The sequence below is a fragment of the Saccopteryx bilineata genome, chromosome 9 (genome assembly GCF_036850765.1).
Source record: "Saccopteryx bilineata isolate mSacBil1 chromosome 9, mSacBil1_pri_phased_curated, whole genome shotgun sequence".
In the NCBI taxonomy this organism is placed as follows: domain Eukaryota; kingdom Metazoa; phylum Chordata; class Mammalia; order Chiroptera; family Emballonuridae; genus Saccopteryx; species Saccopteryx bilineata.
Genome location: NC_089498.1, coordinates 12,526,753 through 12,541,017, shown reverse-complemented (window position 1 = coordinate 12,541,017; position 14,265 = coordinate 12,526,753).

Here is a 14,265-nt window from a genome sequence, read left to right as displayed (position 1 = left end):
TATTTCTAAGAGACTAACCATTTCTTCCCAGGAGTTACTTAAGAACCAGCCGAAAGGAAATGATCCTTGGCATCCATTATGTGCCTGTCACAATATGAGGAGATATTGAATGGATTTTAAAAGAATTATGAGTCAGGGGGCTGGGAATTTATTGTAACTGGCATTGCCCTAACCTAAGAAACCCATTATGGAAGTGTGTAAGCTCTTTAGAGTGTGCTTTCTCCATTATTTTAAATGGGATTAAAATTCTTATTGTAAAGAAAGCTAAATGTGGAAATGAATAAAGAATATAAACTGTCCACAGATACCTTTTGCTAATACTTTGGTAGATGTGATACAGTTCCAGTAATTGTTCATTGTCTGTACTTAGAAAGAGGTGTTCTGTAATCCTACTTCAGCCTTTACATTCTCCTTATGTTTGCAAATGTAATTATATAGTCTTTGAAAACATGCAACAGAATATCTGCCTAGTATTGCTAGTATTGAATATGTATTAACCTATTAAACTAGTAAGATATTGTTGGGCATCTAAGGTTGTTCCCAATTTTTCATTACTACAAAAAAAAAAAAAAAAAAAAAAAAAGAAAACCACTGTGATAAATACCCTTGTAAAACACATACATTTACACAGCAGTAATTAGTTTTAAAGAAGAGTTGTCCTTTCTTTTTTGAGGGTTGACGGTGACAGTAATTTTTAATCCTGAATCATAAAAGCAGGATAGCATAATAATGACATTAAGAAAACAGCAATCATTCTAACAGAGCTATTTTTAATTTCACATATTAGCTTCCAGATTTTCTGGTTCTTTTTTTTTTTCACATGGCTGTGCTTATGAGGAAAACTATTTTGAATGTGATTTTTTTTTTATTCAGTACTTTCTCTTATGTAGTTCCAATGTGGCTAGAGGTACTTGATTGCTATCATTCTTAATACATGCATCATATTCAATTAAGTCAATGGGTCAAGACTGATATCTGTTCCTTCATTATTAGCTTACTTATGTTTCTTCTAATATTTCATTATAAATAACAAATATACATATTTATATCAAGGTATAAAGATTTTTTTTTTCTTTTTTTGTATTTTTCTGAAGCTGGAAACGAGGAGAGACAGACAGACTCCCGCATGTGCCCGACCGGGATCCACCCGGCACGCTCACCTGGGGCAACGCTCTGCCACCAGAGGGCGATGCTCTGCCCTTCCGAGGCATCGCTCTGCCGCGACCAGAGCCACTCCAGCGCCTGGGGCAGAGGCCAAGGAGCCATCCCCAGCGCCCGAGCCATCTTTGCTCCAATGGAGCCTTGGCTGCGGGAGGGGAAGAGAGAGACAGAGTGGAAGGAGTGGGGAGGGTGGAGAAGCAAATGGGTGCTTCTCCTATGTGCCCTGGCCAGGAATCGAACCCGGGTCCCCCGCGCGCCAGGCCGACACTCTACCGCTGAGCCAACCAGCCAGGGCCAAGGTATAAAGATTTTGAATGCTTATTTTTTCAATGTTAATCATTATTTTTCTGTTAAAATATTAATCACGATAAAAAAAAACATGTTAAGCAAGGGTTAAGAAGTAAAAACAGTCTTATAAGTGCTCATCCGTTAGCTGTTAGATTCAGTTTCATTGGCATTGCATTTAAGTTCCTTCTAAAGACAGGTGACAGTGGTACTCTATTTCATCAGTGTGACCTGAGCAAGTTGATTTAACTTTATATTGGATATTGGACTAACATTGTCCAGGAAAATCATTTGTCCTCAGCGGGGAGGGACATAGACCAGCACATGCATTTATTTTTATCCTTTACCATACAATGGCATACCCCTGCTCAATTGTTGACTCAGAAGTATTTGCTAGGTGCACTGGGAGAGCCAATAAAACAACCAAAGTCTGTTATCGTTTATCTTGATTTAAAAGGGAGATGCTATTTCTAGGCTTGTCCTGAAATGTCACTTTTGCTATAGCCTGTGTTTACAAAGTCAAGCCTTTTCCAAACTGCCTAAGTGACAAGAAGGTTGACTAAAGTTCACTGGCCACTTGAATTCCTTGGTATTGTTAGGCAATTTACATAAAATAATTGCACCACCATTCTTGTGAAATACGGGTCATGAACACCTTTTAACCTAGGAGGTTGGGTCTCTAAGATTTTAACTCCAAGCGATACAGCTAGCAAGTACAAAATTGGCATTCAAATTCATTTTCAATAAATATGCTCTATTTATAAAGTGTTCTTGACACTACACATCACTGGGAGAGATGAGATGAGATCAAGAGATGGGTTTCTTTCTTATTTACTTAATATATAGGAGAGTTGAAGAGAGGCGATGTGATTAGAGTTGCTATCATGAGCTTGGGAGACTACACTTTTTTTTTCAAATGGGTCTTACTTTGTTCCAGATATTTCTAGAACTTTCCTCTGAAATGAGCTTTATTACTTGAGACTTCATATTTGTAGAACCCAGCTAGATCATCTGTCAGTTCTACAGACAGGACACCCCATGGCTAGTCTTTATTTCCAAAAGTCATGTCTTCCTCAGGTAACTCAAACTCTTTTTTTCCCAAAACACTCAAAATAATAGACTGCAGTCTCTGAAGGAAACTGGTCTTCACTTTGTCCTTTACATGTAAAGCAGTTAGATGTTAAAATGCAATCCAGTGCAGAAGATAAATGTACTATTTTACTAGCATCAGAATACGATTTCTACACTTTGGAATTTTAAAAGCAAACCTTTTGAAAACAGGAGGGGGATAAAATATTTTGACTGTCTGTTATAAGACATTTATGAAGCTATATCATCCATTTAGGTCAGTTTTTTTAAACTGTTTCCTATTTCTGCCTTGCACAGTCGTGTGAAATAAGTATCATCTCCAGGTTAAATAGGTAAAACAATTGAAACAAGCCCACAAAGCAATAGGTAATACAATACTGAGACTTCCTGTTTTACTTCAAATGCAAATGTAATTTTCTCTTCACTACATCAGATTATGCTATGAACCATGATCATTTACACCTCACATATATTTAGTATTTATTAGGGACTAACTTTCTCCTTATTACTATACTAAAATAAGGAAGAACTCTATTTGAAGTCTCTATAATTGGTCTTAGCACTACTAAAACAGACTTGGACAACAGCCATATTAAACTCACTTCAGAAACTACAAAAGAAAGGATTTATAGTCCTTAAAAAGAATAGTAACTTACTCTTAGCCTTCCTGGGATATTTAAATGTATATAAAATCTAGTAGAGAAGTACATAACAATCTGAAAAATTCTTCTCTATTCTGAGACCCAGCATTAAAAGTATCTTGAGTTCTAATTCCTCTAGCAGAGAGTATTTTGCTTGGAATCTTCTTTTATGGCCAGTCAGTGAGCAACAACTCATCTGGGAACTTCACAGGATCTATAGATTTCTTGATATGGGTCGCCAAGTTGTGTTAGTGTGTGTGTGTGTGTGTGTGTGCATGCACATGTGTATAAGTTAATAAAATAAAGCAAAGAATAACTGCTTTCCCCCCTTCAGAAATTATGAGGAGATAGAATTCTTCACCTCTCTGCCAGTTTCCAGACCTTAGTAGTGTTGGCTGGGGTGTGTAGTACAGAGAAGAAGAGCTGAATCTGAGAAGAGCCAAATTTCTCCTCATAAGAAAGAAATACAGAAAAAGTCAAGACCTAAGAAAATAAGAGAAGAGAGTCAAGAAGGGGGAACAAGAACCAAGAGGATTATTATGAGGATTCTCTGTATACAATGCATCCCCACATGTTGTCATTTCAAGGTAATTTACCAGAAAAATCCACACTGCTCTCCAAATGTGGTCAATTTCATATTTATGTTTGCTGGTAACCTGAGCTGACAGAAGATTGCGGGCAGGAGTGAACCACTCATTGCAATTCAGGTTACAGGCTGCCTCTCTGGAACTACCAAAAAGAGCTTAGTGACAACCTCATCATATATCCAATTAATTCTCTTTCATTTTTATTTTTTAGGGACAGAGAAAGACAGAGAGAGGGACAGAGAGGGACAGACAGACAGGAAAGGAGAGAGATGAGAAGCATCAATTCTTCGTTGCAGCTCCTTAGTTGTTCATTGATTGATTTCTCATATGTGCCTTGACCATGGGGCTACAGCAGACGGAGTGACCCCTTACTCAAGCCAGCGACTTTGGGCTCAAGCTGGCAACCTCGGGGTTTCAAACCTGGGTCCTCCACGTCCCAGGCCAACACTTTATCTACTGAGCCACAGCCTGATCAGGCTCTTTCATTCTTCATATTGCTCAGGCAAAGATGCTGAAGTTCAATATGTCGATGGACACATAATATCTCCATGTTCTGTGACCTAGATCCACATTTGGTACTAACTCCTGGTCGGGTTCCTCCAACAACACAATTGCATTTCAATGCTACATTGTAGATAATTAATATAATAGCCTCTGTTTGCCAATGATACAGATGAAATTCAGCAAAGAGCTATAAGAGCATATTAGAGTGTTTATATCAGTCTGGTGAAGGAGGCTTTTTTTATTTAATAAGTGAGGCTAGTCAATTACCACAATTACATTGATTAAACCAGTCCTTTATCCTAATAGGATCCTAATTACCCCAATCTGATTGCCCTTTATGTAAATGTATCAATGCTCTGTATTAATGTATCCTCAAAGTGTCAAAAGTAAAATAGATTATTATTTTTTTTAAAAAAAGCACTCAAATATGAACAGCAGATGCATGAATTGTAACTCAGTTTCTGTTTCTTTTTGTTCTTGTGCTTGTTCATATTCTGAGAAGGACTTCCAAAGATCAAAGAATTTCAAAGATGTGGAGCAATGCTCATTGAGCATTCCATGAACCTGGACAGAGCTCCCTGAAGAAAGCTATTATAGAAGAACACTTTTCAGACGTGTATGTTAACAGAGGTCAAACTTACAGAAGTGACTCTCTGCATCCTTATTGATGCTTTAAAGTTTTGACAGTTTTGGGTTTTTTTTTAAAGAAGTACTATGGTGATACACCCTGTAAAAACAAACTAGAGTAAAACACACATCTCTGCAGTATAGTCTACAATGCAAAGAGCAATTAGAGCCTGACAGATTATGTAAGAAGTTAGAGCATCTTAAACGACTGCATTTTTCAGCCATTCGTTTGGTATAAATTGCTTACTATGTATAAAGCACCATGTCAGACCGATGGCATAGAGAATTCAAAGTATTCCGCTAGCTCTTAAGAGCTCAGAGGAGATATATACTTTAATATGTATTTTAATAACCTTCAGATACTGCAAATCCATGTACCTCCTCCCAAGACGGTGTCAAAGTGTGTGTGTGGGAGAGAGATTCACCCTGGGTTACCAGATGCTTTGAGTAGAGGCGACGCTTGAATTGGGTCTTGAAAATCATGTCATTTTCTTTTCCCATAAGACCCCCCCAGAGAAGGTCTTTTTGAGAAAAAGGACATTTTCGATCAGTACGATATATTCAAGGTTCATATGTTCAGGGAATCATAAATAGTTTGATATCCCTAGAGGAGGACAACGTGTAGGATGGGGCACTAACGTTGTAGGAGCAATCTGTAGGCGACAGCTGCTAACGGCCCGTTGTGCTGTTCTGTGAGAATTAACAGCCTGGCTATCTGTTACCTGGCCGAAGAGTTTTTAACAGAGTAATTAAGCTGATTTGTGTGGTGGAGATTTCTAGAAACTCCCACCACGCTCCAGTTACATCTGCTCTCTTCATCATCAAAAAACCGATACCGCTCTGTTTAAGAAGCTGGTTGACACCGAGTGTGCTCTCGTTGGTGACTTACGATAGTACAGGACATTCGTGCTCCAAGGTGGGCAGTGCCCCCTCCCTTTGCCAACTTTAGCGCACTTAAAGTGGGGGCTCCCTACGTGCAGCCCAGGTCTGCATGTGCTGGGGTCTCTGTCTCTTTCAGGTGTTTCTGCCTCTTGCATTCAATGAAAACATGGAAAGCCATGAGTAGATGTCATGCTCAACAAACAGGGACCGGAATCCCAGAGTATGCACTACCTCTTCCTATATGTTGAAAGAGCAAGTTCACACCAGGCAGTCTGTATGTCTATGTTAAGGAAGCCCCAGTCCGCTGAGCTCTACACACCCACTGCCTTAACCAGTTCAGTATCCACCCATTCTTACCTTTCCGTCTCTCTATCACTATTCCACCTCTCTGCCTGCATTCTTGGATTCCCTCTGAATAAACTACCTGTGTCCAAATCTACATCTCATGCTCTGCGTTCCAGATAACCCGGACTAAGAAAACACACGGGCCCTCTGAAGACAGGGACCTAATCGTGCATGTTACCAAGTCGGAGCTCCAAAAGGAACCCAGCAGGGTGGATACTGGTTCAGTAGTGAGTGGACCCGATGATAGGCTGCAGGGGGACTGCAGGAATACAATGGGACTGCAGGGTCAGACTCAGGAATGAATCAGGTTCATTTTCTCATAAAAAAGAATTCACTTTTACATCCCAAGAGAAATCTGTTTGTGCATGAGTGCATATAGGGTCATACGGATGAGATAGTTTGCACTCCTGCTTGTAATTGAGTGTGGGGGCTTGGGGGAGTTATCGGGTGGTCATAGATGCAGCTACCTCTGTGGGCACAACGTCACTTCAAAATGTTCTTTGAAAGTACAGCATTCGTTATGAAATTGTCCTACTCTAGATCGTTCAATGAGGGGCCACCCCCCAGAATTGATTGTTGAGCTTTGCCAATAATTTTCAGTTAAGATACTATTTCAGTAAATGTCTGGGGCTATGATAGACTGGTAGACACTGTGAATGACGCACTAGAGGAAAGTCAAAGTCCAATCTAATCTGCACGGAGATTTACAACCCATCGAGGAAGATGGTGGCCGTATTAATGTCAGAAACACTGTTTTCCCCTGACCAGCAATGATCTCAACTCTTCCTTCTTTACTTAACACAAACATAATCATAGCCACAAAGAAGAATAAAATGAACATTTCTATGTTCCTTTAATCATGTGATAATAACCATAAGATTTGCTTTGAGAAAAAGGGGTAAAGAATATGTCATTTGTCCCTCTGTTTATTCTTTAAAAAAAAAAAAAAGGAACTGTCCTAGTGGGTCTGTCCCTTTGTATACTGTGCAGAAGAAGATGATGCCCAGGAGAGACAAGTGTCTTCAAACCAAAGGGTATCTTACTTGGAAATGAGGGTGAAGAGGACGGTACACATAATTCAGTCCATGACATGATCTTTATTTTTCAAAATAACATGTACAGGTAGAGAATGACTAGCGCGTCCATGCCCTGAGAATATTTGTAACAGAAAGGTCCTTAATTAATCTATGTTGTCATAGCAACAGTGTGCAGTCATAGATAGTGAAAATAAATGTGGCATTTACATATATATTGTGTTTCACAATGACATGCGGTAATTATAAATACCCATATACGTAGGTATATTCGCATATTTAGGGGTGCTTGCTATATATTGTATATCTATGTGTTTATTACGGTAATGGTTATTTTCTCTAAAAGTTTTCCAAACCTTTAGGTAGTATTAATCAGCATTGTTTTGGTGTTCCCAACAATCTTTTTATTATTATTATTATTATTATTATTATTGATTTGAGAGAGAGAGGGAGAGAGATTGGTGGGGGGAAAGTGGGAAGCATCAACTCATACTAGTTGCTTCTCATATGTGCCTTGACTGGGCAAGACCAGGGTTTTGAGCTGGTGGACTCAGCATTCCAGGTCAAATTCTGATCCACTGCACCAACACAGGTCAGGCCAATCCTTTATTTTGAGCTGTAAAACATCTCTCATGTTGTATTACGGGTGGTCATTTATGTTTATATTGTGCGTCTCCAGGTTATGAGCTCTTTAAGAGAAGGTACAAGGCTCATTAATATCAGGTACAGTGGCACATTTTGATTAGATTCTAAAACTGGCACGAAACCAACTTTCATGGAGCTAAAAGTATAGAACCATTTCTCAAAAACCCAAACCACCTATGTTCGAGAGACCATGTAAGTTTTCACTAAAGATGGTTTTTCTTGCAGCACATTATTATTGTTTAAAAATGAGTCAAAAAGACAATTTAGGTGACATAAACAAAATTAATTTAATACTTCTTGAAGTGGGCAGCCTCCTTCCCCATGGATCTAAAGCACTTCAAAATAGAATGGAAGGCAGGAAGCTTTTATAGGATGAAGAATAAGAAACAAATAAAGACAATATTATAAACATAATGTCCAACTCCCTTTGCTTTCTTTCCCTATTAAAATCTAGCTATTTGCCTAGGTTAACACATAGATTTTGAAGGTATTGTGCTAAGTAAAATAAATCAGGAAGAGAAAGACTAATACAGCGTGGTTTGACTTATATGTGGATTCTAAAATCAAAACAACACAAACAAACAAAACAATAAGAGACACATAGAAACAGAGGCTGAAGGGATTGTTACCAGAAGAGAGGAGGTATGGGTATAAAGGGGAAGGGGAATATAGCCAATAATACTGTGATGAATCATCGTGACAAGATGATTGCTAGATCTAGTGTGTTGATCACAATGTAAGGTATAAAAATGTCGAGTCACTATGATCACTATATTGGACAACTAAAACTAATATAACCACTATAAGATTGTATGCCAACTACTTAATTATTTTTAATTTTTGTTTAGTTTTGTTTTATGACAAAGACAGAGAGAATGACAGATAGGGACAGACATACAGGAAGGAAGAAAGATGAGAAGCATCAACTTCGTTGCAGCACCTTAGTTATTCATTGATTGCTTTCTCACATGTGCCTTGATAGGGGGGCTCCAGCAGAGCAAATAAACCCTTGCTCAAGCCAGCGACATTTGGACTCAAGTCAGTGATGACTGGGTCATGTCTATGATCCCACACTCAAGCCAACGACACCACGCTCATGCCGGCAACCTCAAGGTTTTAAACCTGGGTCTTCTGCATCCCAGTCCAACACTCTATCCACTGCACCACTGCCTGGTCAGGCCCAACAACTTAAATTTTTTTAAGAAAAATCTATTTTTACATTTTACAAATGAAAAATTGGGCTCAGACAACTGAAATGACAGTCTGCGGTCACATAGGCTGTTAGGTAACATCCCAGTTTGAGGTCCTTTTTCCTAGAAAGAATGCTTGCAAATGAATAGTTCAGAGGGCATAATTTTTCAACTCCCACCTTTTCTGCTTGCCTCTCACTATGAGAAATAGATGCTACTATGGTGGCAAGCACTATATAAATAAAAATAAATAAACTGTATTTTCAAATACTAGATAGATTCCTATAAACAAAGAGAGGCTATACTATGACAAGTACATGAGGATGAGGTCTGACTGAGGAGACCATAGTTTGAACATGACAGTTTTTCTCCACTCTAAGGCCCAAGTATTTGAAGGGCAAACAAGCAGATTAAATTTTATTATTAACTTTATATTTGTCTTTAGTTCTGGGAAGCTTATTATTGCTCATTCAACACAGATATCTGATTCATGAATGTTAATTGTGTTAACAGAAAAGTCTAAATAACAACACTGATAACAAAAATTAATAAACAGCCTCAATGTAGCATGTGAGGCAGGGTTACTCACTGAATTTTATTTTTGGGTATCGGGTAACTTGATTTTAAATATTATGTTGATGTCTTTGACACTGAAGAGCCAAGTGACATCAACAATTTGTATCCTTATGTCCTAAGAAGAGTTACAGGGTTTTAGTTCATTCATTCATTCATTCATTCACGCACTTGCTCATTCAAACAGTCACTGAGAACCCCTATAACACAGGCACCATTCCAGGAGGAAAACACTGAGTAAAATGAAGCAGAATCTCAAAGTTCGGAAGCTATGATCTGGAAGGAGAGAATAACAATTATAAACATATATTCTGAGATGAGTAGCATAAAGGAATAAGAGATAGTGCTATCGCGCTTTATTTTTGTAAGTCTCAGTATTCACAATGAGATCCCTGGGGGTAGACTGGTAACTCAAACGAGTTCAGGGAGCCATAAAGAATTCTAAGAAATGCACTGGGGAAAGCAGGGCGCTGGAGAAGCGCTGAGCTACAGCCTCAGTGTCAAGAGGACAATGGCGGGCGTTCTGCAGGTGGAAGGTGGAAGAAATTACTCTGCTTCAGTCACTTGTTGCCTCGCCAGAAAAGCAGCCCTCGTGACACTAGAACTCATGTGTTTTTTTTTCCAAAAAGAAATGTGAAATTGTGACATTTTCTGCCCTTTAATGATTGGGAACACATTATTATTTTTAATCACAGCATGAGCCAACATTTTGTGACTCTAAGAAAACGAGGCACCATGCTGTGTCTGGCCCACAGGTCCCTCCATCTGTGGCCTCAACCATCAATCCAAAGAAAGATTAAAGGGGGAAGAAAGGAAGGATGAAGGCTGTGATCTTCAGGCACTGAAGGGAGAGAAGCGCTTTCTGAGAGTGGGGTTTTGTAGTTCCAAGTTGTAGGACTGTAAATTCATGGTGAGTAGGTGTGTGTGTGTGTGTGTGTGTGTGTGTGTGTGTTACTGGTGTTGAATAAATGCCTGTGCAATTTCACACTGACTTTTAGAGACCTGGAGTCCCTGTGATCTTTCTGGAAAAGAGAGAGTTATGTCAACAGAAAGGGTACCCATTTGCGGTAGAGTATTTGGGCTTGAGCCAAGAATGGTGAATGACTCAGTTTCCAGAGACTACACATGGAAGGTAGAAGGGACCACAAAATAACTACTATGATATTTCCTGCCAATCTTGGCAAATGGACACTTGTAATTAAATTAAATTTAATTCTGAGGGATAAGGAGATGTTACATCAAGGGTCCTGGTGATAGCCAATTGCATATATTTTAGCTCATGTGGTAGTTATGACATGCATATGGTAAAAATATTATACGGTCTCAATTTTAGTGAGAGTATACTTGGAGTGTTTAATATTGTTTAATATCTATGCTGTGTCACAGACCAGTAAGTGTCTGTCAGATCTGAATTTGAGTCCCAGGTTTGATGCTAATCAAGGTGGCAGCATAGTTTTGGGCTGAAATCCAGGTGTCTGACTGTGTGGACAGTGGAACATTCACTTTGAAATAAGAAATTCTGTGTTAAGAGGCAAACCCACCATTTAGTAGTTACAGTCTCTAATCCTCAATATTTTCCAGTCTAAAATTAGTATAATATCAAAGTTTTCAGTGGGCTTGAAGAACATCTAAATGCACATGTTAAACATTTTGACTATTAGAGAAATATTAGCTTTAAGTTCCATTGGTGATGCTAAAAATAGTTGTATAGAATATAAAGAGTTTCAATCAAATAGTAAATTTAGCAGCAGTAAATAAAGAATCAGAAAGCCATGTCTATATCACACTACATTTCATAGCCTTTGGCTTGGCTAACATGGTGAACTCACAATAGTTCAGGAAGCTAGCTAGGATGTCATTAATATTAGCACTGCATATATGAGAAAAGAAAGTCTCATATTTTAGTTACTAATGTGAGTCCTATAATGATTTAAAGCTGGTGAGAGTATCACCAGGAATTTAAACGGAGTCCAATCGGTTCAAAGCTCACTCTTTCTTTTTAAGCTAAATCGTCTCTTATCCTTCATTTATGCTGTGAAGGTGGCTTGAAATGTAGCCTCGACTCCTCATCTCTGATGCAGCATTTTCCTAGGCTGTAGATGTGTTAACTGAATGTTGCTAGGTTTCCTTTATACCAAATTTCCTGGATTCTTGGAGGTGCTAATTCTAGAACTGTAGTCAAAGACACGCTAAGCCCAATGCACACAAAGAGTAGGAACCCCTAAACAATTAATGAAATGGCCTACCATTGCAAACTCAGGAATTATATAGAATATTGATAATAATGGTCACTCTGTCTTTCCTTTATAAAATTTTACAAGTGAAATGAGAGCAAAATTTAGTGGACAACTCCAGTTGGTAAAAAGAAGTTTTATGGACAATAAACTTAGTCTGAGGTTAATTATTTTTTCCCCTTCTTTTCCAAATTGAGAGGAGGGGAGATAGAGAGACAGACTCCCACATGTGCCTTGACCAGGATCCACCTGGCAACCCACATCTTGGGCTGATGCTCTGCCCGTCTGGGCCATGCTCTCAACTGAGCTATTTTTAGTGCCTGAGATGGAGGTTCCATGGAGCCATCTTCAACGCCCAAGACTGATGTGCTCTAACCAATGCAGCCATGGCTGCAGGAGGGGAAAAGAGTGAGAAAGAGAGAAGTGAGAGGGGGAGGGGTGGAGAAGCAGATGGTTGCTTCTCCTGTGTGCCCTGACTAGGAATCAAACCAGGACTTCTACATGCTAGGCCGATGCTCTACCACTGAGCAACTGGCCAGGGCCAGGTTAATTTTGTATGTTAACTTCCAAAGCCATTGAATATTTTTTGTATAAACAGCTCACATTTTTTAAATTATTTTTTATTTTTTTATTTTTTATTTATTCATTTTAGAGAGGAGAGGGAGAGAGAGAGAGAGAGAGGAGAGACAGAGAGAGAGAGAGAGAGAGAGAGAGAAGGGGGGGAGGAGCTGGAAGCATCAACTCCCATATGTGCCTTGACCAGGCAAGCCCAGGGTTTTGAACCAGCGACCTCAGCATTTCCATGTCGACGCTTTCTCCGCTGCACCACCACAGGTCAGGCCAGCTCACATTTTTTTTTATTAAATATTTCATCAAGCCATATTTGACAGCATCTCTTCTGGGTTGTCTGCAAAAAAATCCTCCCCAAAACCCAATACCAAAATCCATATTTCCCTTTAGGTACTTTTTTATCAATAAATATAAATTCTGTAAGAAATGGTTGCTTATGGAGAATTATGGCTATTACTTTATCTGAGTTTTTTTTCTCTAAATTATAGTCAAAGTCAGCATTTCTTTTTTTGTTTTTAAAACTCTGTCCTACAGTTGAAAAAATATTTAGTAACAAATACCATTTTGGGGTATAAAGTACACACACAGAGTCCTTTGAAATATTATGCTTGGTTTTCCTAGCTCCTAGCACACCATAGGCATTCCATAAATATTTGTGGAATGTCAAATGAATGAAGCCTGGAATTACTATGACCGTGGCTTTCAGTAAAAGATATGGTCCATTTGCATAGGCCATTTTCTCCACAAAGTTAGGTGATGGTCTCGACTGAACTCTTTATTTCCAGTTGCAAAAATATCTCTAAAGGAGATTCGATACCCATTTAGAAATGCATAACCACCTCCTTTGAACTCTGTCACTTGAAATTGCTTCACTTCTCTTAACACTTACCGTCCTCAAATCTCATTTCAAATTCAGTGGCAGAGAAATAAAATAGGGTTTAACATTCTTGCAGAGCTAAGCCTTGGTGCCTACTGTAGGGCTCAGGTTTCATTTTTTTTTTCTTTCTTTCTTTCTTTCTTTCTTTCTTTCTTTCTTTCTTTTTTTCTTCTTTCTTTCGCTTTAGCAAGGTATTTGGGTGGTTTTTTTTTTTTTGGGGGGGGGGGCAAGAGCGAGCTTTTATCTGCTGCCTGCTTGTACAAGCTCTTGCTGCCTCTCAGTCAAGCATACAAATTAGCCACAAACCTTTGGATGAAGACACAAAGAAACCATGGCATCACAGTCTATAATCTCAGCACCAAAGATGCAGAGGCTGATTGTGCTTTCATGTGTCTAATCCTCTTCCGCCCCCCCCCCCCACACACACACATGCAAGTTCTTAAGTGGAATTAAGGGAAGAACTATAACTTCCATTCTCTAGGCTCCCACGGTGCCCTGTTCACTACTCTGCCAGGGCATTCGCTGTGTTTAACATGACTGGAGCATTTGCATAGCTGTTTCCCCACTATTTTATCAAGTCCTCCAGAAATCCGAGTCACCCTATTATTCAGCAAAGGAGAGGGACTCAAACCTCAGGATCTCAGGGTAAAGAAAGGGCCACGCAGTATTAAATGTAATAAAGGTCTCAGATGAAGCAATGCATACTACATTGAACTAATCATGAAAAGCATCCCCTAGAACTGGCTCCCCAAATCTGACTCTTCTTAAGAATGGGGCAGATCTCGAAGGATTCTTGGTTTACTCTTTTGGTACCTCCAGTTTTTAAGAGTCATGGGAGGAAAGGAAGGCAGTTCAGCTCTAGAGACAAAATGAGTTAATTTTTTTCCCCCCGACAATATGCTGTAAGAAACAGAATTATTTAACTTTTTTCAATGTAATCCCAAAGTGTTACTTCAGACAATGGACAAATTTCCTCAGCAGATATATATCCTCTGCAAAAGTCCAAACCAAAACCTTTTTT